Source organism: Anarrhichthys ocellatus, unplaced genomic scaffold (genome assembly GCF_004355925.1).
Source record: "Anarrhichthys ocellatus isolate YVR2014 unplaced genomic scaffold, GSC_Weel_1.0 scaffold147, whole genome shotgun sequence".
Classification (NCBI taxonomy): Eukaryota; Metazoa; Chordata; class Actinopteri; order Perciformes; family Anarhichadidae; genus Anarrhichthys; species Anarrhichthys ocellatus.
The window spans coordinates 274,528-299,789 of record NW_022280177.1 but is presented as its reverse complement, the minus strand read 5'-3'; positions in this window follow the sequence as shown (position 1 = coordinate 299,789).

Here is a 25,262-nt window from a genome sequence, read left to right as displayed (position 1 = left end):
ACACACACACACACACACACACACACACACACACACACACACACACAAACACATTTCAGTGCAACTTGTCCAGCCAATGCAGAACTACTTCAGACAAGATAGTTATGTAATCAGGGTGTATTTGCCTAAATTGTCCAACAATGGACTGAGGGGAAGTATGTTCTTCATGTGTATTCCACAGAAGGTTTGAGATGAATGCATAACAAAATCTCAGTTGGACAAAGCTTAACATGACTAAAAGGCAGTCTCATAATAACATGTATTTTTAGCATGTTTTCATGTTATATAGGTGGCAAACTCTTTGCAGCATTTTCTTAAAAAACTATGTATGGACTCACAAGTATTCCAGATGAGATATTACTAGTGCCTTAATGCTGTTGAAGCTGGTTTCGGTTCCATTAGGTATGGACAAGCAGAAACCCACCTGGAAAAATGTTTTGCCCAGTTACAGTTAGCCATCTTCGGGTCCTTTTGCAGCCACTCATTTCCTACTTTCCTGACGCTGCTGTCAAGACAGGCCAGTGAGTAATGTGCCCGACCCTCGCAGGGTTTGCTTGTTGGTTAGACTCCTGGACTTCTATTTTGAGAAACATAGAATTTGCTCTGTCTACTTTATAAATCTATAAATAACGTGTTTTTGATGCACCTGTTGGGTGTGTTAATGGTACATGATTACTTGGAGAGCGAAGACATTTTGATGAACTTCTGAAAGCCACTTTCAGCCCATCTCCCAAAGTAGGAGATGTCTTAAGAACACAATATGCAATATCCATGCCACTATAATCAAGCTAGCCAGACTGCCTATTGAACAGTGAGTTCTCTGAATGAAGAGCAGGCTGCAGAGAAGGAGACAGTGCCATTCATTATCTTTCCAGTGTGGAGATGAATATACTCAGCATATTTGTCTTTTTAATAGGAAGGGCTTTTCTAATCTCCATCATGATACGCTTATCTCCTACAGGACAGATACAGCAGAACATTCCTGCCCTCTGCAATAACACTTTATAACAAATCACCTCTGGCCAGATCATCCTCCACATAACGACACACCGCTACACTGTTGTTTGCTGGTGGTTGATTTTGCACTACTGTTTTTACCTAGCGTAGCGGGTTGGGCTGGCCCTGCTCAGAGCAGGTGAACAGCACTGTGCTTGTGTTGTGTTGCCCTGGAGGCTCATCGCTGTAGGAGAGCTCAAACACAATGGAATCAACAAGTCACTCAGACAATTCAGATTAAAAGCACATATAGAAATCAGCATTTTCCCTTCTTTGGTCTAATGGGGGTAAAATCCGCCAGCAAAAAATAAATAAAAAGTTTAAAAAAATAAAATTAAAAAATAAATAATTAAAAGTTAGACTTGATAATAAAAATATCCCCACTTAGAAAATATCCCCACAAATTATGAGATAGAAAGTCATAACTATGATAGAAAGTCGAAGTTATGAGATAGAAAGTCAAAACTATGATAGAAAGTCTAAGTTATGAGATTGAAAGTCAAAATGATGAGATACTTAAAACACACAGTCATAGAAGCAGCTCTTTGGCTGGTTACTCTACACTTGAAATGGAAATGTATTGTGAGTACATTGAAGACTACTTTAAACATGTCTTTATAACACATGAAATACTTCACGTGGGATTGTGCAAACGCACCCTTGAAAGGATTTTAAGCATTGAACAAAGTTATTGTATTAACTTGTGTTTGATATTTGTCTTTGCTATTTTCTTTAATAGTTTGATCTTTGATAGAGTAATGTGGAACCCTAAATTAAAAGGATTTGTTATAACAGAAATGTGCTTAAATATATTTTTACATTTGTATAACTGCATGTACAATATTTTTGCACTTGAATAAACAATAATCAAATGCAGAGTTATTTAACAATATGTTAGGAGTAGTTACATTTACACAGTCTTACAGTTACAACCGGCCCTTTGAGAGAAACCATGATGCTGATGTGGCCCGGAGTGAAGAGGAGTTTGAGACCTCTGCTTTAGGCTTTTGTGGTTGTATGTCTCAAAGAAGAAAAGACGAATGATGTAATTCTCTCGCATTTTACGACACTAAATTACATTTAGAGGCAGCATAAATACAAACTAAGGCAAACAAGTAGTAAAAAAGAGCCTTACTGTGGGAGTTGAAAAAGTTTCAGCTTTAATAAGAGTTGAAATGTACAGAGAAAGGAGCATAACATGTTGAGACTTGAGTTCCTGGTTGGATTAGAAGTCTGTCTGACAGAGTTACTGCTTGTTGATTGGGGCTAAGAGACGGATTCAATAACGAAATCCAGGGACCAAAGTGAGCCAGAAAGTTACTTTGCATCCAAGCACCACCTGCTTCCTGTCTTGGACTGAGTGAAGACAAAGGCAGTTTGACTCTTCACGGAGCTCCACACTTCAATAGAGTGCGTCGAAGTGTGAAATATCTCAACATCTACCAGATGAATTGGAAGCTGGAGCCGATCCCAGTTGACATTGGGCAACATGCCAACAACTGGAACCCGGGCCGTTCTTGCTGTGAGGAAACAGTGCAAGCCACCACGCCACCGTTGTTATATTAATCGTAATGACTGTGGCGATTCTTGTTCACCCATGTTCAATTCAAAACTGTTTATAACAACAAACTACAAACTGACATTCCCATCAGCCTCAGATACACTTTGTGTTTGGTGCTCACTAGCCGTTGTCTATCCATTGTCTGTAACTGCTAAGGTACCAGGGAGGCCGGCCATCACAGGGCGGACACACAGGGAAAGACAACATTCATGCTCAAATTCTACCCTACTGGCAAGTGAGAGTCACCAGTTTACTTAACCTGCTGGAGGACTCTGGAACCCTGGAACCCTGGTTCGACCCTGGAACCCTCTTTGCAAAAATGCTAACTACTGCACCACCATGCCAACAGGATTTTTTGTATTACAAAATATTCTCCTAAAAGATATTGGTACGTCATTTTAATTTAATGGAATAAATAAGGACAAAAAGTAAAGTATGTTCTCAGGAAAAATGAAATTTGAACATTTAGAATTCTAAACTATATCTGTTGATGAGGAACATGCAATATAATTGAATGTTCCAGAAAAGCTACTTGATTGATTTTGTGATGAGATTGTTTTCTCAACTACAACATACAAATTAGTTATGGCATGTAATAGTGTAATGGACATAAATCCTGGCTCTCAGAGCAATTGACTGTTCAGAAAAATGCAACCTTAGACTATGGTGTTACGGTAACCCTATTAACAACAAAACTAGTACTTTTTGGCTTATTGTATTTGAAACACTTCATCAGAAATACTACTACTATAAGGTAAGTTAACCTGAGCATTTCTGTTGAAACTGTTTTACATTACAGCATGAAGATACATAACCTTGATTTGAATCCATAGCTGTCAGACTGGTGGCCGTGGTCGAGGAAAAAACTCCTCCGTATAGAAGGACAGAATGTAGAGAGCACGTGTTTGCCAAGCTCCTCCATCAAATGCTTAGTAAGGACTTTTTCTGCTCCTGCTGCACTACTTTGTCTTAGATTCTAATACGATTTTAACTTGCATACATTTTTATTCTATTTATTTCTTATTCTTATATACATATTTGTATGAGCACTGTTGGAAGGAGCATTCACTGAATTTGTTGTGCACATGACAATGTGCAACTGTTCATTTGTGTGTTCACCTTTGGTGTAACATTGGTGTAACCATTTGAAATGATTCATACAACATTTTAGAAAGCTTTAGTTGGCTTACACTGCTTGCCCAAGTATATATTTTTTCGACTGACTGCACTTTCTCCACAATGAAGATGGTGAGTGCAAAGTTAGCATGACCCAGAATTGGCCACATAAGGAGGAAGAGACCCAGGTTGAGAAATACCATTAGCTTTAAAACTCAGTTTACTGTTTTGCATGGACTGTGTTTTTGAGCGTGAAATCCAATCCCCCAAAAACCAGAGGAGATGTCAACAATGGATGATAGTGCTAAGCCTTAAACTGAGCCTCATGTCAATTGCGATTACCAACACAGCGTGTAACAATGAGCCTAACAGACAACGAGGAGGAACAGGGGATCAGGCGTGCAAGGCGTGAGACCAAGTGAGGACATGAAGTGATAAAGGGAGACAAAGAGAGAGTTAAAGACAACATCAGGTCTACAGAATCTCCTCCTCAGGGATAGACCGCCTTCTTCAACTCTTCCTCCTCTTATCTGTCTCTCTAAAGCCGAGCGAGGATCCCAGAATACACATGGCGGCTGCTAAAATAGGCTTTGGGCTGGGTGATGAATTAGCCAGGGCGCGTATTAGGGGAGCAAGGGAGACAGACAGACAGACAGAGAGGTGTATTAATATTATTGTATGTTTAATTTTTTTGATGATTTGGCAATACTGTTTCTAAACTTTAATGCCAGTAAAGCAAATTTAATTGAATAAATTGAGAGGGAGAGACAGAGAGAGAGAGAGAAACAGAGATGATATTGATCCAGGACACACCAGATCACCGTCATATCATCAATTCGAAAAGAGGTAAATGAAACAACCAAACAGAAAAACAACAACTTATCTCCTTCCTTGCCCACGGAGCATAAACCCCCCCAACAGCCCAAATGCGATTGAAGGCCGTCACATTGTCTATCATTTTGTAATAAGTGTGTTCCACCATCAGTCTGGCCTTTAGCAGTTGTTTCAGAACCGGTACCAGCTCCACACTGTCGGCACTCTGAGCCCGGTTCCTGCGTGTTAACCAAATGGCCAACTTAGCAGTACCGGACAAAAGGTTCACCAACGTGTGTACCGCTTTCCTCTTAGCAGAGTATTTGGGACCAAAGATAAACAAAACAAACGTAAAAACATCCCCAGGACCCTGGAACCACCTTTCTAAAAGTTCAAACAGTGCTGACAGCCGAGGACACTGAACAAACAGATGTATAAGAGTTTCACTCCGACAACAGAATAAACACCCCTTCCCCAGCTCAGGATCAAGGTGCGCTCTGTATCTGTTCGTAGCTAGTGGCCCCGTGTTGGAGGTTTCCTGTCCGCTTTTCAATGGGCAGCTTGTACAGAGACCAACAGCTGCCTTTCAGGGAAATATCTCGACCAAAGAACTCAGTCCACCTCGACTCCTTCATCCCTGTCAAAGAGCACAAGTTGACAACCTTGACGCAGGTGTGGTAGATGGCTTTTTTTCCCCACATCCTGAAACTTTTCCAGGTGCGGGGTTGTGAAAGTGAGCAGCTGACTTCCTCCTTCCTGCCACTCCCCCACAGAGGGGGTGATGGACAGAGAGGGGAAGCAGTACTCAAAGCCGTCAAACCACTGGTCACACAGAGTTCGGTTTGGAGCAATCTCTCTCTAGGGTATGGACAGGGCGGCACAGACTTCCTCCACCACTCAGCCGGACTGAGGTGATGCTGCTGTTGTCTCTCAGGGAATCCATCAAAGTTGCCGTCATCCTCATCAGATGGCCCAGTTTGGTGCAGCTAGCCTCTCGGAAACTCGCTCGCAGGCTGGCAGATTCTTTATAAAGTTGTTAAGAACAAAGGTACCTCAAACAACCACATTCCAGGAACCTTATTTGTGACACGTGTGGTCTTGAAGATCTGCCACGCCTGCAGTACAGAGCTGTAGAAAGGTGTTAGTCCAGTAAGGTCCAAAGTCTCTGGTTGCAGGAGGAACAGTTGCTTGTCATAGCCCAACCGCCCAGCACTCCTCAGCAGCAATCGAGCTGTGTCGAGCCAGCTTGGGCCACAGTCGTAAAGCAGTCTTTGAGCTGTCCGGAGTCGAAAGAGGCAGTTTTGGACTGGATGTCAGTCAGTCCGTGCCCCCCTTCATCAACAGGCAGGTACAGAGCTGCTGCCCGGACCCAATGCTTGCCAGACCAGAAAAAGTCTACGATGAATCTCTGGACGTCCTGTGGCGTCAGAGCAATGAGTTTGTGCCATAGAGTCGAGGCGACTAAGTTATTGGCAACCACAACCCTTCCCCTATACGACAACTGGGGTAGCAACCATTTCCATTTAGACAACCGAGCGCACACTTTCTCCTTTACTCACTCCCAGTTCTTTGCTTGAAAGCCCTCGGTGCCCAAAGAAACTCCCAGGACTTTCAGTCCCTCTTTCCCCCACTCAAGTCCACCAGGCAGACTGGGCACTGCCCGGTCCCTCCACTGTCCCACCAACAAGGCTTCACTCTTGGCCCAGTTCACTCGTGCAGATGATGCCTTTTCATATAATGACAAGGTATCCAGCAAACATCCTTCTGACTAGAGACAAAAACACAAATATCATCTGCATAAGCAGATACAACAGGAGGACGATCAAGACTGTAGGACCCCGGCAGTGACAGACCACTGAGTCGACCTCTCAACCTGCACAGCAAGGGCTCAATAGCTAAGCTATATAACTGACCTAAAATAGGACAACCCTGTCTTATCCCTCACTGTACACGGATTGGCCGACTCAGTCCTGCCCCCGTCTTCACCATACATTGAGCACCACTGTACATTAATCCAGCCCAAGCCAGAAAACCATCACCAAAACCAAAAGCCCTAAGTGCAGAAAACAAATAAGAGTGATCCACCCTGTCAAAAGCTTTCTCCTGATCTAATGACACAACAGCAAAGTTTACATTATTTTTTCTGGACAAATCCATAGTGTCTCTCATGACTGGACTTGCTTAAATCTGCCCCAAACTTGCTATACTTGATAACAGTCATGGCCTGAGGATGTCTACAAGCCAATTTTCACTCATAGTCATAGCGCCACCTACTGGTTAAAGGAAATCAGCGTTATGTGACAGACAGAATCCGATTGACATCAGATTTACACGATGTGGTCTACACTTGATATTGAACAACATAACGCATGTTTTCGCGTGTTCTCTAGCACCACATAGTGGATACAGGAACTGGTGGAATATTTGCACCACATAATTTCTAGCGTCACACAGTCCAAGCGGGAAAAATATGTTTAACTCCGGGACGCGTTGTCAGATGGTCGAAGACATTCGCGGCCGTGTCTGCCAGCGTCCTGCCAGCAGAGATGGGCAGTATTTCTATTACTTGTATTTGAAATACATATTTCAATTACTTTTGAGTATTTTGTCATTTGTATTTGATAGGGCCGATAAAAAAATCTAACGTAATTTGTAACAAAATACTTTAGAGTGGACTAATTTTGTATTTTAAATGCTCAAAATACTTTCTCCACGAATCAAAAAACAGTTCACGAGTTCAGTCTTCAGATCTTCAAGTTCAACGGATTGTCTGTCAAGGTAAATATTTTATCTGAGCGTGACAAATGTCAACTAGCTTGATGTATAAGTTATGTCTGGGTCTGGCTACATAGCGTATTGTATATACATGGTGATGGTTATATCAAGCTGGCGATCGATGCTAACATGCTAATGACGCTAGCATGCTGTCTAGGCTAGTGCATAGCAAGTTAACTTATCAGTCGAGTACCTAGCTATAGGAAGAGGGAGATTCGGAGCTTGTATGTTCACGATAACCTTATCAAGAGACGTCTGACCATCTAATCTTGCACTGTATTACAAGTTATGCTGTATCTTCTCAATGTGAATGTCATAATGCCATATCAATTACTGGCAGATAATATAGTTCACAGTTAGCCAGGCTATGACAGTAGATGTCCATTTGTTTAAAAAAACATTAAATATCCAATTTATTTTATTTAAAAGGCATATTATGAAAGTATTCTTAGTTTTATTATTTCATACATTCGACAGTTGGCCAGGTGGACAACATGTCTCAGCAAGATGATGTTCAAGAAGCACCATCAACAAGCACAGATGGAACCACAGATGGAACCAAGCCTGTGTCTGCAATCTTGGATGGGAAGTTCTTCAGTATTGTCTCTCAAACACCAGATGGGAAAGTACAGGCGGAGTGTAAACTCTGCACCAAAAAGAAAGCAGTAATATCTGGAACTCTTTTAGCTACCAAATTAGCCATCAAATTTCAAAACTCACCTGAAGAGGCTTCATCCTGACAGTCTTGATGATTTTGAAAGGCACAAGACAGAGTGAAGGCCTAATTATAGTGGCAAAAAGACAAACACCCCCTATAGGCAGACTCGCCTTTTTGAACACACAGTAACACAGGGTAAACTTGATTCTCTCATTACTTCGTACATAGTGAAAGGAATGCATCCCTTGTCTACAGTTGAACAAACTGAATTTGTTGAATTGATTCATGGATTAAACACCAATCTGACAGTGATTTCCAGACGTACACTGCGAAGGAAAATAGAAGCAGATTTCAATGCCAAAAAAGTGATCTGAAAGAGAAACTGAAGACGGTGCAATATGTTTGCACCACTGCTGACATCTGGTCCACTAGTAAGACTAGCTTCATGGGCGTAACAGCTCACTGGATCAAGCCAGATTCAACTGAACGTGAATCAGTCGTTCTCGCATGCAGACATTTCCCAAGTCCACACAACTACAACCGCATTGCTGAGATATTGGAGGAAATCCACTCAGAATTTGGCCTGTCAAATGAAAACATCATTGCAACAGTGACTGACAATGGGTCAAATTTTATAAAGGCCTTTAAGGAGTTCAACATATCTGTTGTTGCAGATGAAGACAAGAATGATGACACAGAAGAGGATGGACTATCATTTGTAACCACCAATGCTTCAGAAGAAGAAGTGTCTGAAGGTGCAATCATCCTACCACCTCATGTGAGATGTGCCACTCATACACTGAGCTTAGTGTGTACCACTGATGCGAAGCAGGCGATGAAGGACTCTCCCACACTCTCCCGTCTGAACCACACAGCCATGGGAAAGTGCTCAGCTTTGTGGAATGCATCAAAAAGACCCAAGACAGCAGAGCTCCTGTCAGAAGTGACAAAAGAACAGTTGAAAACACCATGCCCAACACGTTGGAATTCTATGTATGACAGTTTAAATCAGCTGGCCACATTAAGAGACAAACTACCTGAAATGATGGAAAAACTTCAGCTCCCTCCATACAAAGAGGTGGAGCTTGACTACCTGGCAGAGTACTGCAAAATCCTGAGACCTATTGCAGTAGCCATAGATCGGCTACAGGGTCAGATATTCTGTTACTATGGTGAACTTCGATCCTCGACTGGGACGTGTCACGTGTCGTAGTGTCCCTGAGCAAGACACTGAACCCCCGGCTCCCCGGGCGCCTGTCATTGGCAGCCCACTGCTCCCGATATACAGGGATGGGTCAAATGCAGAAGTCAAATTTCGTGTATGTGTATATGTATATGACAATAAAAAGGGTTTCTATTCTCTAACTTATCCCTACCCTTTCTGCTGTGCAATCCAAACTCCATGACCTACAAGCCTCCAACCTAAGGCACACTTCTCCCCTTTTACAAGCCATCTTGGTAGGTTTTGAGAAAAGGTTCAGTAGTTATCTGGAGTTGAAGACGGATGTGAACGAAGCCATCTTGGCAACAGTCACTCACCCATTCTTCAAAATGCGCTGGCTACCACCACGATTGTCAGGAGAAAGGAGGCGAATCCACCAGCTTATGCTCCACTCAGCTGAAGATCTTGGCCTGGTGGCAGAGAGTGAAACAACTTCCTCCAACCTCCAAGATGATGAGGAAGATGACTTCTTTGTTTTCTCAGCTGAAGAAACTCAAGTCCAGGAAAGACAGGAGATCACAAGCCACAGCAAAGCTGAGTTAGAGACCCTTCATTTTCTGGAGGACAGCAGAAAAGACCTGCTTTCTCTGCAGCAGTACCTACTGTGACGGCCCAGGGCCATCAGGAAGATTGGAGGCAGCTGGCCAACGCCTTCGCCCTACAAGACCCGCCCCATCCGGAGGAGGGGCTGGCTTCTTTTCCCTAACACCTGGTGTGCTACACGGAGTGTTTAGAGGGAGCAGTTACACCGTCTGGGATGCTGCGAGAATGCTCTCCTATTGTGCACTTTGAACTGTCCCGACCTTTTTCTAATAAAGGTGGTTTCTTTATTTAGCACCGTGCCTGAGTTTTTCGTTACGTTTTGTTGTGGTTCAAGAGCCAGACCATAACACCACTTATCAAGCTACTTTTTGTTCGATTTAACACAACCCTCCCCTCTTCAGCTCCGGTTGAGAGACTGTTCTCGTTTGCAGGAATAATATTCCATCCGCACAGGAGGCGGTTAACACCAGAAATATTTGAAAAGTTAGTTGTTCTTAAAGGCAACTAAACTAGCTACTCAGTGGTTGGGTCTCAAGAACCAAAATGGAAGGATTATTATGTCATAAAGATGTCAGTGTGAACCTGTATGAGACACTTAACACTGTAATATAGAACTATGTGGCCTACCATGCCACTGGCCAAGGTACAGTAAAAGAGAAGTAAGTAGGCTACTCACTTGTTAAGTTACCTGTTCACTTTTGTATTGATTTACTATTTACCTTTTATTTTTATTAATTTTTCTGTGCAGAACTTGATGTACAGTAATTTATATAGGCTCTTTACCTGTGTACAACTGGTTTTAATTCTATATTTTGCTTTTATAGTATACATAGGCCTAATGTGTGATGCTATTCATATGTGATGAATATTTTCTTGTTGATACAAAGCCAAAGTTTATGGGCTGTTAAGTCCCATTAATAAGATTATATACATAATCAATCAAGTTGTTGTCTTTTAATAGCGTTGCTTAGTTACACTGACATTCTGTGACTGTTCTTCCTTTTTGTGGGGTTCACCAGAGCTTTGTGTACATTATATATAATTATATAGCCCAAACCTGAATGCTCTGCTCTACCAAATTGTGAGAAAACAGAAAATCCAGAAAAAAGTATTTCCTATATTTTAAATACAAAATACATGTATTGTATTTTGTTACATTTTCTGGCACCAGTATTTTGTATTTTATTTTAATACATTTATTTGAGGGGTATTTTATATCAAAATACATTTTGATATATTTTTGCCCATCTCTGACTGCCAGTACCCCCGAGACGCGGGAAGGTGCGAGGGCCCGTACATCGCTGCTTGCGGAGCCTGCGCCGGTGGCTGTGTCTGCAGAGCCGGCCTGCTTTCTATGCGGACAGGCAAAACGTTTGAGCTGTCCTGCGCTGGCGTACACTATGTAGGAACCGTTTCTGTGCTTCACTCTGAAGGACACCTCCAGTGTTTGAGTCGTGAGTCCAGAAACATGAACACCTGCCGCCTCAGAGACTGAACGTGCTTCAGTTTAGGCTCTTCTCAAACTCACTGTTTTTAATCCACTGGCAAATTTCCCAAACCTAAGCTCTTTCTCTAACAGCTCGTTCGGGATAAACGGCGGAACACCGTACACGGTGTACACATCGGTGTTGTCGAGGAAACTCGCCTGGCTTCTGCTAACTACCGTTACTCCTGACGTCTACCCTGCTTCCACTGGTAACGTGCACTCGGTCGAGGGGCCACCCTGGCCGGGCGCTTCTACCTCGTCGCGTCAGTTATGGCAGCTTTCCTCTTCTGGATCCGGGCTCCTGGTAAATTGCCAGGTTAGGTTTTAACGGCTAGGATGACAACTAAAACCATAAGGGACTGTTTTAAGTGGACTGGTCACGAGGATAACCATTCAGAACTCTTGTTGTTAAACATACAATAGATTTAGCTTTTTACTGCCACGAGGAACTTTTACTACTTAGGCAAATGAATTCTCTTGAGAAATTTACTTTAAATGCAGATTAGATATTTATTGCAGGAGATATTAGCAGGGGCACAGCTACAGCTCACATAAAATAATACTATACTTGATTCGATCAGGTTACAATTTTCTTCTTAGATTATACTCATTAATTTTCGATGCCGAGGCGGCTCGGTGGAGCTGGATTCACGATGTAATAAAAAGTCCTTTTGGGGTTTTTAGGAGCGAAGGTCCGGCCGAACCTTTGGCTCCTCCTGCGCGGCCAACGAAGTCCTTTCAGCGATCCCTCAGGCTCAATACGAAGTCTTTGGGTCGGCTGCGTCCATCTGTTGTCCGGTTGTTAAAGTCAAACAGGGGGGAGAGGAATATCTCCGTCTTTCAATCAAAGTCCTCCGATGCGGCTGTCGAGCGAGGTCCAGTGTTTCCTCGTGGAGCACTTGGGTGGCTCCCGCGTTGAATCCCGTCTTGCCATTTGCAAGTATCTCTTTTTATAAGACTTTGAGCTCTCTCTCCTCCCTCCTCCCCAACACTCCCTCACTCGGCATGTGATTTACATGACATCATTGCTGCGAACAACACCCATCTTTCTGTGTGTGTGTGTGTGTGTGTGTGCTAGACACACCTAACTTCCCTTGGTGGATGTTCTCACTTCCTCAATGTTCGAGCGTGTGTCAGGTTACACCCGTGTATGTGCTCGGACAACACCCCAACATCTGTTATGATCTCAGCCTTTAAGGCCCCCACCCTGCTTATGTCAGCTCTTTCCACACACACACAGACTTCACTTTACTCAGTTACACCTACATCATTATTATCAGTTTTACATTTGTTAAATCACTTCATTATTCTTATGTTATACATACTTGCTTTAAAAATGATTATCAGATTTCATCCTTTACTAATTATATGCTTTGTGTCCCCTTAGCCTACTTTCATATCGAACTGTATTCCTTCATTTCAGGCAGCTTTCCTAGGATCTCAACCTTCTTTTTTGACAGTGTACACCTGCACAAATCAAAAACTTTTATTGATATGCCCCCCCACCGGGATGTGGAGCAGGAACAGTTTTTAAGTTTGACGAAAACGACACAATTAGCTCAGGGAGATCGTGGCTGAATCTGATGGTTTAGCTTGAGAGAGAGAGAGAGAGAGAGAGAGAGTGTGAGTGTGAGTGTGAAAGGTGAAGCTGTTGTTAACAGATTGGGGACAATCAGGAGACAGAGATAAACACACCTCAAACATCTCAAGTTCTTCAGGTGAACTTAATGTGAGGTTTACTTCAGATTTGAAGCTTTTGGATTCTGAACTGTTGGTGGGACAAAACAAGCAATTTGAAGACATCACCTTGTAGTCTAATCTTTTTTTCACAATTATAAGACATTTAAATATACTATACTATACTACGGAATGATACACAATACTATAATACACTATGTAAGGGGTAATGCTAAATGCAGTGTCCATTATCATATTTACCATTGTTCCTCCCTCTGCGTTTGGGTCCATCAACTGGTACCATTGTGAACACTGCTCCAGTTAACAGGACGGACCTCAGATAGGACCGCTCAGCTCAGAGAACCCTTCAGCTCAGCTACGAGCCAGACAGCTAACGGTATGCTAGCAAGATATAAAGTCAATGACATTTTGTACGATTGACAAACAGTACATACATATTATATTACATGTTAAACAACCAGACTAGCTAGCTATCCTGCCATGTGTAATGTGAGAGAGACAATCGCTTATGTGTCAGTAAGTTCAGAGGGGCAGCGCAGTAGTGTTCAGAGGATAAAGCACTGAAGGACTAACGTACTCATTGTTGAAAATACAGCAGGTGAACAGACAGTTTAACTGGAACTACTCAACAGGTGTCCATTGTCAGAAATGAATGGATAACCCTGCCAATCAGAATGAAGTATTCACCCAGACCATGGTGTAACATGTAGTGTTTCCCCTACATTCATTCTGCACCGATTTGAACTGAAGTGAGTCCATGAATGCAGCACGTTTCTGTGGTTAATTCACATTAACTATAAAGCAAGGAATGTCTGTCTGTCTGTCTGTCCTTCACATATCTGAAGAACCGTTCATCCGATCTAATTCACACTCAGCAGAAACTAGTTGACACACACCAGGAGACACCCCAGACCTCCAGGGCAGTTGCTCAATTTACCGTGTTGGTGATCCAGTCTCAACTGAGGTATATGAATAGCGATATCCACCATACTATATTTAGATGACATTAGTGTGGGTTCTCTGCCGCTGGACGAGCCAAGTGGCCACTTCATTATCAGCTCAACACCAGAATGTTTGTCGATGTTCTCAGAGTGCACACACTCATCAGCTCTCTCACGCACCATTCATTTACAAACACAATTGTGAACTTAGCGTGACATTGTTCTCACTGTGCTTATTAAATCATTTCCTCATTCTCTGATTTGAAGTAATCTCCCAGCAGACTGGTAGAGCAGCCTCACCACAGGATCCCAAACTGCTCTGCGGCGTTGTGATCCAAAGTCTTCCCCCACAGTTCAAAGTTTCATGGAGTCTGTTGCTCTGCTGCGGATTCATTATTCATCTCCAGGTTTGAATTAAACATAGGAACCGTCATGGGATCAACGGGAACCTTATAATAAAAACAGCAAGTCTGTGAAATAAACTGCTTATAATTTTGGCTCACTAGAACTGTGATTGAAGAATAGCTGTGTTACACTTGAAGGGCAAACATGATGATTAAAAAGCCCACAAAGCAAAAAATTATAATAATCTTGCTAATTAGCTGGAATCTGTTAGTGCTCTTGTGTTTTACAGAGAAATCCAACTTTAACAAGGAATCTGTGTGTGTTTGTCCTTCGCATATCTCGAGAACCGTACATCCGATCAACTTCGCACTTTGCGGGTGTAATGTTAGGAACCCAGGGGATTGCATTGTCGAGGTTGGCGCGCTTTGGACACGCAACATGTTTAATATTAATAAACTACCAATACACAAGCGTTAGTGCTCTGTACAGCAGAGGGAGTGGAGCTTTGGGGCTCTGCAGCAGCAGGTCTTTATGGACCCCGGCTCATTGAATGCAGTTCAATGTTGGATAAACTAACATTACAACCAAACTCTTGTTCACTTCCTTAGACTTCCATAGACTGTATATCAGAAGTGGACATAGTCATCGTGACGTCACCCATTGGTTTGTGGACTGCTGTTTTGAAGCCTCGAGTTCAGCGATTTAAAATGAGGAGTGATGTAGAGACGCCATGTATGTCTCTAGCGACCTGTCAATCACAGTTGCCCTGCCCTAAAGCATACTCTGAGTTATGGTCTATTTGACTATTTATTTTTAAAAATCCCTTATTAGTCCCACTGCGGGACTAATAAGGGATCCATGGCATGGCACGGTCGCCATGGACGGTCGCCATGGACCATAATCTACTCAATGAACAAACTGACACGCCAGGATGGCCCAAAAGCCCCTTTTGGGGTGAGCTGAACCCTTTAACATCATGTTTCAAAATTTGCATTCTCAAGTCTATGAGAAAATGACTCTACTTCTTTATGGTCTCAATCTCTAGTTTCAAGTCTTCTTCAATACAGAATGATGTTCATTTAGTAAATGATGGTCCATTTAGAGTCAAACAGACCATAAAGCAGATTTCATGGCAGGGCTACCATAAACGTAAACCATGTTTCGAAATACTGTTTGGCTCGTTTTAAATACAAGTTTTGAAAAAAAAAAACAGATACAATTCAGGCTTCAATATCATATCAGACTCCAAAAGCTCAGATAAGAGGACAGTATGGTTCCCAGCGGTGTAACCCCACAGAGAGAAGACGGGCCCCATTAGGTGCTCGGCTTGTTACAAGAACACAAAGCCATCTATCACAACCCGGACTCGCTGTCACAAAACCGGCTCCTTCAATGAAGTGCTGCACCACCGTCGGATCAATAGGGGTGTATGACAGAGGAACAGGCAGAAGTGAGACACGAGAGGGTGAAGAAAAGGACAGAGAGAGAGAGAGAGAGAGAGAGAGAGAGAGAGAGAGAGAGAAAGAAAGAGATATCCATATAATGTAGTCCCTGATGAACACCAGCAGGCTATTTGCACCTCGACTGTTTCATTCATCACACACACAGAGCTTCCTTTTTTGTCTTCTTTTTAAAAGCAGCAGCAGAGGAGCTTAGGGCTGAGTGTGTTTGGATGACCTTGATGGGCATCTTTTGATGTTGCACAGATGGAAGGCCGCCTCATCCACGCTTAGCACAGTCACTCTCAGCAAAGTGGAGAGGTTAATCTGCCGGTACCTGACATGTGTGCCTGTTTGCACATTACACAGTTCACACAGAGTATTTTCTCTCATCGAGTATGTTTAACCGGATTTGAAGCTTTTTGGAAAAATGTCAAAGCTGCACTGGTCAATATTATCACCAAAATCTGTAGTTCCCCTTTAGATCTACAGAGCGGTTTAGTATCTTTAAAGGAGCATTATTTTACATTCTATGGATATTGTGGATAATGTCTACCTGAGCCGAGAATGTCTCTCTATCTCTGTGTGTTGTTATCAGAGCTTGTACTTGCTATGTTGACATAGTCAGCCGGTCATGCGTGCTTTTGGTGCATGTTCGGTCATGCCCCACTGGTTAGCTCACGGTTAGCTCAATTTAACTATTTTGAATTTGTCTTACCCCTCTAATCAAACAAACAAAAAAGTCTGTAACTTTAGTTAAAGACATTTTTTCACTAATACATGGCCCTTAAAGCAAACGGAAAATATTAAAGGGCCGAATAATAACGTTAAATATGTCACGTGACATTATGTTACCATAGCAGCAGCGGTACAGAAATTACTTTTGACATGGAGGTGATAAAGAAACATTTAGAGTGAGCACTACTAACAGAAACAGTTCCACGTGTTGATAGTCCCGATGTATCACGCTTTGGTCGGGACAAAAAGTCAACAAGACACGGTGCCGTCTTCCTGCCGCAAACACACGTATCTTTGTTATCAATGGCGTTGATTACATCGACGAATTACGTGCGAGATCGGGCTTTCTGGTTCAAATTGTGGTTCTTATGCTCTTTTCTTGTTTTGGACGGTAGCCATGTTGCTAACGCCAACTCCAGCTAACTCTTAGCAGCTACCGAACGAACCAGGATCTACAAGGAAGCCAGAACAAAATATTGTGTTAGCTAGTGTTAACCACCGTGATGATGCTAACGCTAGCAGCTAGAGCAAAACCCATCAATGATTCGTTGTCTGGCCTTTCTAAATAATGAGCACTGGAGAAATTTGGCTTACTGCGTTCTGTTCTAACTAATCCGGTCGTATTTGCAATATAGTAAATGTGTCTGTTGCCTCAAAATGGAACTTAATGTGCGTCCAGTGTCATGTCTACAAGGAAACCACTAAAACACGACTGCAGATACAGAGGCCTTCCTTTGTGTTCATGTTCCTGCAGTGGTAAATGGCTGTGGTCCAGAAAAACAGTACTAAAACACAGACATCGTCTCAACACTAGTTTTGAAATCCAAGATTGCATTTTTGAAAAAGAAAAAGAGAGTTTAAAACACATTTATTTCACTTAGTTTGAGCTGCGTTAATTGTGCTCGGGCGAACACAGCAGGTTACCACGTTCACATCAGAAACAGTGACGCAGTAACGGGACGCAGCGGATAAATAAGTCAACAAACACGGCGAAGCTGCGCTTGAGCAAATTCTGCGAACGGGCTTTTGAAGACTTTTGTGTGATGTCGATGCAGGAGTGTGAGCGTAGAGTGGAACAATATAGGAAGAGAAGAAAAGCTGGAGCGGCTGCATGGCTGGGGCGCTACGAAGGGGCGCAAGGGTTACAAGCTACATGAGGGGATGTACCTAAATGATGGAGGGAGAGAGGGACAACATGAGAGCAGAGCGACCACTATAGATAGAGGGAGGGATGACTGAGGGAGTACGACAGAGGGAGGGAGAAACGGATGGATAGGGGGAAAAAGGAGAGAGGTTGTTTGTGTGAGGAGTGTTACTCTCTGTGATCACGCAGGCTGACCCAGATGCAGCTGAACCAGACACAGCCGTGTGTCTAGAAGTGCGTGCATGTGTGTGTGTGTGTGTGTGTGAACGACAGCGTAGTTATGAGAGCTAAAGAGCTTGAGGTAGAGAGAGACGAAAAGCGACAGCGTGTTCCAGGCAGATGTCTTTCTGTCTTTTTGAGGGTCACAAGCCCAAACAGCCTAAAAGTGAAAGGTGCATTTTATTGGGCTTGGTAAGGAACCTCAATACTCTGGTATTAACTTTGCACTGTATACCGACACTAGAAAGGTATGGCAATACCCCTGCCATTGTACTATACCCCATTTTATTAGTACCGGTATTTTAAGAATGTACAGTGTGACAAAACAAATGCAAAAAAGCAAGATATGGCACTAAAGTAGGGCTGGGAAATATGGAGAAAATCAAAAACTGCTTCTTTTTTTTACCAAATACCTCGATATCGATACTGCAACAATATTGTAGGTGACTAAGTGGGTAAAGGCAAATAATGGGGGCGACCGTGGCTCACTGGCTTAAGAGGGTTGTCTGGTAACCGCAGGGTCAACGGTTCGAGCAAGACACTGAACCCCCGGCTCCCAGGGCGCCTGTCATTGGCAGCCCACTGCTCCCTATATACAGGGATGGGTCAAATGCAGAGGTCAAATTTCATGTATGTGTATATGTATATGACAATAAAAAGGGTTTCTATTCTATTCTATTCTATAATACATACACATTACACATGAACTGACTGCTGTCTGTCCTGGAATGTAGACATGCTTTATGTACTGTATATATGACCAAAGGGCAACATGTTGTAAAGAGATATGCTGCTGAGGAAACTTCTTTCTAATATGAATCAATGACTTTTTTTTGAAGCGGCACAACTATTTTTGTGTACTATTTGTAGTGATAAATGTGGCCTGTTAGATGAATCATATAATGCAGCTTTAATGTGTCTGCACATTATAACTGTTTATGATTGTATTTGGGGACGCATAAGATGACTTTAAACGTTAACCACATATTGTAATTTACATTTTCAAAAGGTTGCCTTCACTATGAACAAAGACACGTATTGACCCACTTATCATCTCTGATGAGAGTTGCACAATGACGACAGCGTTCATTTCACATCCGTACAGTTTTAACGGTATCCACCGGTACAAATATCGTATCGATCACTGGAGAAGAGAACATCATAACATCTCTAGACCCGCTACACTACACTTTAACTTTTTATTCCCTTTTTGTTATTTTTCAGTTTGATGTTGTTTGGCATTAAAACACTTCATCTCACTTTCTCCCTCACTCCTTCTCTCCCCGTCTCTCTCCACCTCCTTCTATCACGGCTGTCCTCGCTTGCTCCCACTTTTCCTCTTCGCATCACCTCCTTCTCCTCCTCGTTTCCCTCTACTCTTGTCTCGTTTACTTTTCATCTAATTCGAATACCCGGGGCTTTGTCGGTGCAAAGTGCTCCTCCTGTGCTTCTCCGCGGTCCTCTGCTAGCGTGCAGAAGAGAAGGAGGACCCTCCTACGAGAGCTTTATGTTATGTAATGAGATCATCTGCAGACTAATGCTGTGCATATATACCCAGCAGCCATTAGTGGCTTCTCTGTAGCATGACCATTTGTCTGGCTGGTGCACACGTCTTTTAGGCTCGGTCACAGATGGATGATGGAGGGACTTTGGCTTGAGCAGCGAGGCTCAGTGTTACTAAAACCTCCTGATATCAACATGTCTTTGCTCATATGGGGTAATCCTTCATCCTATAGTGCTTTTGTCCTGGATCTGGCTTTTACCTGGTGTTTTTTCAGGAGGTGAGATGTGGATGGAAGGATGGATGGATAAGCTGTGAGGGATACCGGTGGAAGTAAGGACAGATGGGGGACAATAGGATGCCAGGAGAGGGCTGTACACATCCACATGTGGGGACAGACCAAAGACACGAGGAAGTAGACACGCACCGTAACACGTGTTTGTGAGTGTGAGTGTCCAACACCTTGAAAACCTCAGTGTGGTATTTGTTACTCACAGGGTTGGTAAGGATGGGGTAGGCAATGTTGGGGGAAAAAAACAGCGGGAGTAAGCTAGCTAAGTATTCAATCAAAAAATGATGTGAGAAGAGAGAACAGTTGGGGCATTTTGGCTCTTTTTTTTGCAATTATTCAAATTCTTGCAGCCTTTATTTCGGAGAAACCTGTATGATACTACAGTTTAGACATAGTTCTGGAACTCCATCATCACAAACAGCTCACAAGAAACGGCCCTTCATTTCTGATCTTCTATTTATGTCACTTGTTTGATTTTAAATGAATGCAACTCAAAGCCCCGAACCCAAATGATCCAAATTGTTGCAAAATCTACTCGTTGCTTAAACCAGTGGTCCCCAACCACTTGGTGCCGGGCCGCACAGAAAGAATAAATAACTTATATTATTTCCGTTTTATTGATTATCAGAGTCTGACAGATGTTTTATTTTGAAAAATGACCGGATTCTCTCCCAATTTCGTCTCACGCTTGTCTCAGTCACGTGAGACGTTACCTCAAAAATTAAGCCCGCAAACTAGCGACAACGAGTAAAACACTTTTGGAGAGCTTCTTTGCAAAGAGGAAAGGCCACTAAGGAGGCAGAAGAAGAGCTACAACTAAAATAAAGCTTCATTTAACAGACAACATCAGGAGTCTGATTAAATATCAGGAGTAATTCTGACGCACCAAACCCGCTCTGCAGAACATGTGGCGACAGAGGAAGATCAGTTGCTGGAGATTGTAAATGACGGTGGCCTTAAAAGTATGTTTGAGACAACAACTCTGCTGGTGTTTGATTAAAATCAAGGCTGAATATCCTGAGATCACCACTAAAGCACTGAAACCCTGCTTCCATTTCACACATCCTCTTTGTGAAGTGGGATGTTCTACAGTGACAGCAATCAAAACAAAATGACGGAGTAGACTGGACATCAGGAACACACTTCAGGTGTCTTTGTCTCCCATTACCCCCAGATGGGACCGTCTCGTTGCAGAGAAACAAGCTCAGGGCTCCCACTGTTTCAGCGTTATTGTGAGTTGTATTTATTTATGCATTTTATATTTGTTTTCATGCCGATCGTATCATTTGATTTCGTCGTGTTTTTCCGCCACACCTTGAAGGCCGGTCCGTGAAAATATTGTCTTATATGAAACCGGACCATGGTGCTAAGAAGGTTGGGGACCGCTAGCCTAAACCACTGATCCACTTCAGTAGCGTGTTGTTCTTTCCTCTCACAGTAGTTCTCTTGGGTGAGTGTGCTCATCCCTTCTCATGCATTATTACAGTGCACGGCTCCAGCTGAAGTGACGATGATCACAAGGAACGCGACTCGTGTCACAAAGCTTGAGTGTCGCAGCCGAGAACATCAGAGGAAAATCATCCAAATTCAAACTATCTTGACCTGGGAAATGTCATCAAGTGAAATGTATATACTGAGGGTATCTGGCATTCCCATAATGCCTCTGTGATCAGTTCACCTTGTCCGTGGCCCCCAATGTTAGAGGCCTCAGCACGCTAGCAGAAAGGAAAAGTTGGCGTGTCCGTCGGTTGCCAATGAAGTGGACAACAAATAACAGAAGATAAACATCTGGAGACTAAAGTTGTTCCACTGACACCCGGTGAAAGACACCAAAACATTGGCTGAGCTCAGAGGTGATAACGGCACAAAGCCGCTCAAAAGCCTGAAGACTATTTACAGTATTTGACTGTTACAAGTGACACCACACAACCCATCGATTAGGGTTACACAGGAACCCGGTCGATACAAAGACACTGCGAGCGGTGATAAGCTTGTACTCTTTAAATTACATTTCCAGGAGAAGAATGGTGCCAAGTGTGTACTCTGCCTCTGCCTGTACTCTATCTAACAGGACATGAGAGAAAGTGGAAAGTGGGTTTCTGTTCAGTAATTCAAGCAGCAGTCACCGCTACCATTTCCAGGGGAGTATTAGTTACAGATGTTGTTGTTTCTTCATCTTTACAGCGGTTGTGAATGTGTTCACTGACACACAGAAAGCTTGAGTCTGATGTAATCCTCATGGGATCCATTTGTTGTTATTATTATTATTCTGTGTTAGTCCTTATTGATCTCACTGTACTCAGATTATTCAATTTCTTTACATTATTATTTCACATGTTAGTGACATTGTCTAAACCTTCTGTATATGTCTGAGCATCCCTCACAGTATAGTAAAGCTTTACTTTGTTGTTTTAATGTCAAATGTAACAAATAAGCACAATTAACAATTAAAAAAAGTAGACCCATGACATTCACAGTATGAACTGCCTGATGTTCCTGCTTGCCGCGAACTTCGCAAGAACGCTGTCTTCTTCATATTAACATGAATTATGTTATATTATATTTATATATATATATATATATATATATATATATATATATAATTATTATCATTAAGCCAGAGACGTCTGAAGTGCCCCTCACCTGCTTTCTGTGCCACGGACTTGAGCCCCACGACGAGCCCCAGCAGCACCCCCGCAAAGCACATCTGGATGGCGAACAACTCCTTTCGCTTCCTCCGCTTAGCTTTGCTCCTCCGTCGGTTCAGCATCCCTCCTCCTCCTCCTCCACCTCCTCCGACGACGGCCGTCTCCGGCATCCCTTCAACCACCACGCGGGCCATGGAGCTCTTCTCTTGGCGAGCGTTCCGTGGAACCCCCCCCCCCCCCCCCACCGGTGGTGGGCTTAAAGGTACGAGAAAGTGAAGCGGGAGGACGGAGAGCCGTGCTGCACGGGCACTCACGGTACTAGACGAGAGAAGAGACGAGTGGCGTTTCCACGGAGCTGTAAAGTCACCCGGAGGGTGGAAAGCTGAAACGTCCGGTCTAAACTTTCAAAATAAAAGTGAAGAATTGTGAAATTGTGAGGAGTAAGCAAATGTTTGGCAAGCTTTAGCTAACAAAACATATTTTAAGGTCACATTATCTATCTCGACAGTTTTTATGTCCAATATACTCAATAGTCTACAGGCTACATAGTAAAACTATAGTGAACATGTCTGTGTATTTTAAGAGTAAGAGCCTATCTGTAACAACAAACATCTCATGGACAAACAGTATGCCCACTAATGTTGAAAGACAAAATGATTCAGTTATCAAAATGTATTATAATTTTTGTATTAATTTGTTGAGCTATTATTTAACTAGAGTTTACATCATCTGATGGGAAAATTATAACTTTTGGATGGAATCAGAATAAACCAGTCATATACTATCAGCAATATTGCAAATCATTAAAAGTCCTGGAATTAAAAAAGGTCTACTTTTAGATCATACGTTATATTAACATATGCTTTTATTTTGAAGTTCCTGTTTCCGGTTATTAGCTCACTGTAAAGTGCTTGGTGACAACTGCCTGCCCACCACACTTCTTCCTTCTCTGTGTTCGGAGCAATAGGGCGGGCTTCCTTGCTAAACGACCCGCTACAGGAGTGCGGTTTCTCTGCGTGGATGTTAGTGGAGGAGCGCTACTGGAGCACCGCGGAGCTGGAGATGTCACACGCCGAGACAGATGGAAAGACGAGGGAGGGGCGTGTGCGTGTGTGCGCGCGCGCGCGAGAGAGAGAGAGAGAGAGAGAGAGAGAGAGCAATACTGAACGTGTATGACTGTATGAACCGAACCAAACTCAGCTGAATTGCCCATAGCAATATGTGTAAAATCCAGTTTGTTAAAATGGTATGATATTGTAATCCCTCTCTCAAAGTGTTTATGTTGAAATATTGTAAATGTTCATCTTAAATTGTTTCATTCATGAATCATAATGGAGTGTAAAATCTCAAATGGATTTTTACATAAGCGTTTCTTTCCCCGAGGCATCATACATTTATTTAATCACTCATGCAGAGTAATTATAGCGACTTGTCAATTTATTTCGACGGGAAGTTATGTTCTGGAAAATGAGTCTCTTGGGAATGAATTATGTGCAGCTATGAGAAGAAAAGTCTGTTGTAACGATGACTCTGAATAAAAGATGAAAAGAAGGGGACGACCATTAAGAGCATTACCGTTGGGAAAACAATGATCTCTTCACCCTCAAAACATGCACACGGCCCTCAGCTGATTAGGGTCAAAGGCAGTGGCGGGCCGTCAGGGCTTCCTTCTCTGCTGGCCTAAACAGAATCACAAAGCTATATATATTTTTTTTTTTAAATAAATCTATTTTAGAATTTAATAATTTTTCTTAAATACACTACATGTATTATAATTTATAAAAATATTTTTCCCATTATCTTATGTTCTCATTGCACAGCTACTGTCTTCCTCAGTTGCTCTGCTTTCAGTGCAGCTTGTTTTAAGTAGAGCTTTTATCCAATCAGATTTCACCTCTGTGTCTCTAGGTAAGAAGAGAGGCCCGAGGCCTGCAGACTCACAAGTGCATCCATGTGCACTTTAAGTGAATGGGGACGATATTGTTGATTGTCATAGTCTTCAATTAATCAGTTCTTTAGTTTGACATGTTGGGCGTATTCTTTGACCATCAGAGCCTGCGCGCCGGCCTCTAATGACGTCAGCATTACATGCCGCCAGTGTCTGTGTGTAGCTTTCCCGCGAGGTACAGAGTGTGCTGTGATTGGTCAGTGGGCGAGCACGTGACTATCGTGAAATGAAACTTAACAGCCAGCAGAGGCTGATGGGTAGTGAGTCACATCACGTGATGCAGCTCAGCCAATCAAAATGCATTCTGACTGAGTGAGATGCACCATGGTAGAGGAACCTGAGCCGAGGAAAGACATTGCAGAGCAGTGTGTTCAACGCCCAAGTTGTGAAAGTAAAATCCAATGTTAATCTCTTTGGGTCGCGGCTTGTCATTAAGGAATGACGGTGGATCCCACAGCCAGACCAGCTGAGAACATTATATTTTCCTGAATTTAGGCTTTTGATTTTCTAAATGCTCTAGCATTATTCGGATGACTCGTACCGAACGGTTTAATACGAAGATGTACATAGTTACAGCCTTAAAAATGAATAATAGCTGTGGCGCCACAATGTGGTTATAAGGTGGTATTTCAGCTGCAGGACAGCAGTGAAGGCCCAGGTATAAAATGCACGACCCGCCACTGGTCAAAGGTCACGCCCTCTGACCTCTAATGAAACATTAGATGGATGCTTTTATTCTGGAGGCAGAGCAGAGAAACGAACAGTATCATAATGAGGAACATAATCCTCATCCTAAACAATAGCATCTGACAGCTGTGATTCGAGACAATGACATGGAGTGTACTGGATTAAGAGGCAGCGAGGGATTTTTTTCCCCTTCATCCTTTGTGTAAAATCTCCAAACAGATCTCCATGCTATTTTTTTTAAAGAGTCATTTGTTTTGTTTCAGTGCAGAATGAGACCACCGATATCATGGTTCAGTTTAGCTGGTCAACAACATGCTGACATGACATACAGTTGTGTGAAAAAGTGTTTGCCCCCTTCCTGATTTCTTATTTTTTTGCATGTTTGTCACACTTAAATGTTTCAGATCATCAAACAAATTTAAATATTAGACAAAGATAACACAAGTAAACACAAAATGCAGTTTTTAAATGAAGGTTTTTATTATTAAGGGG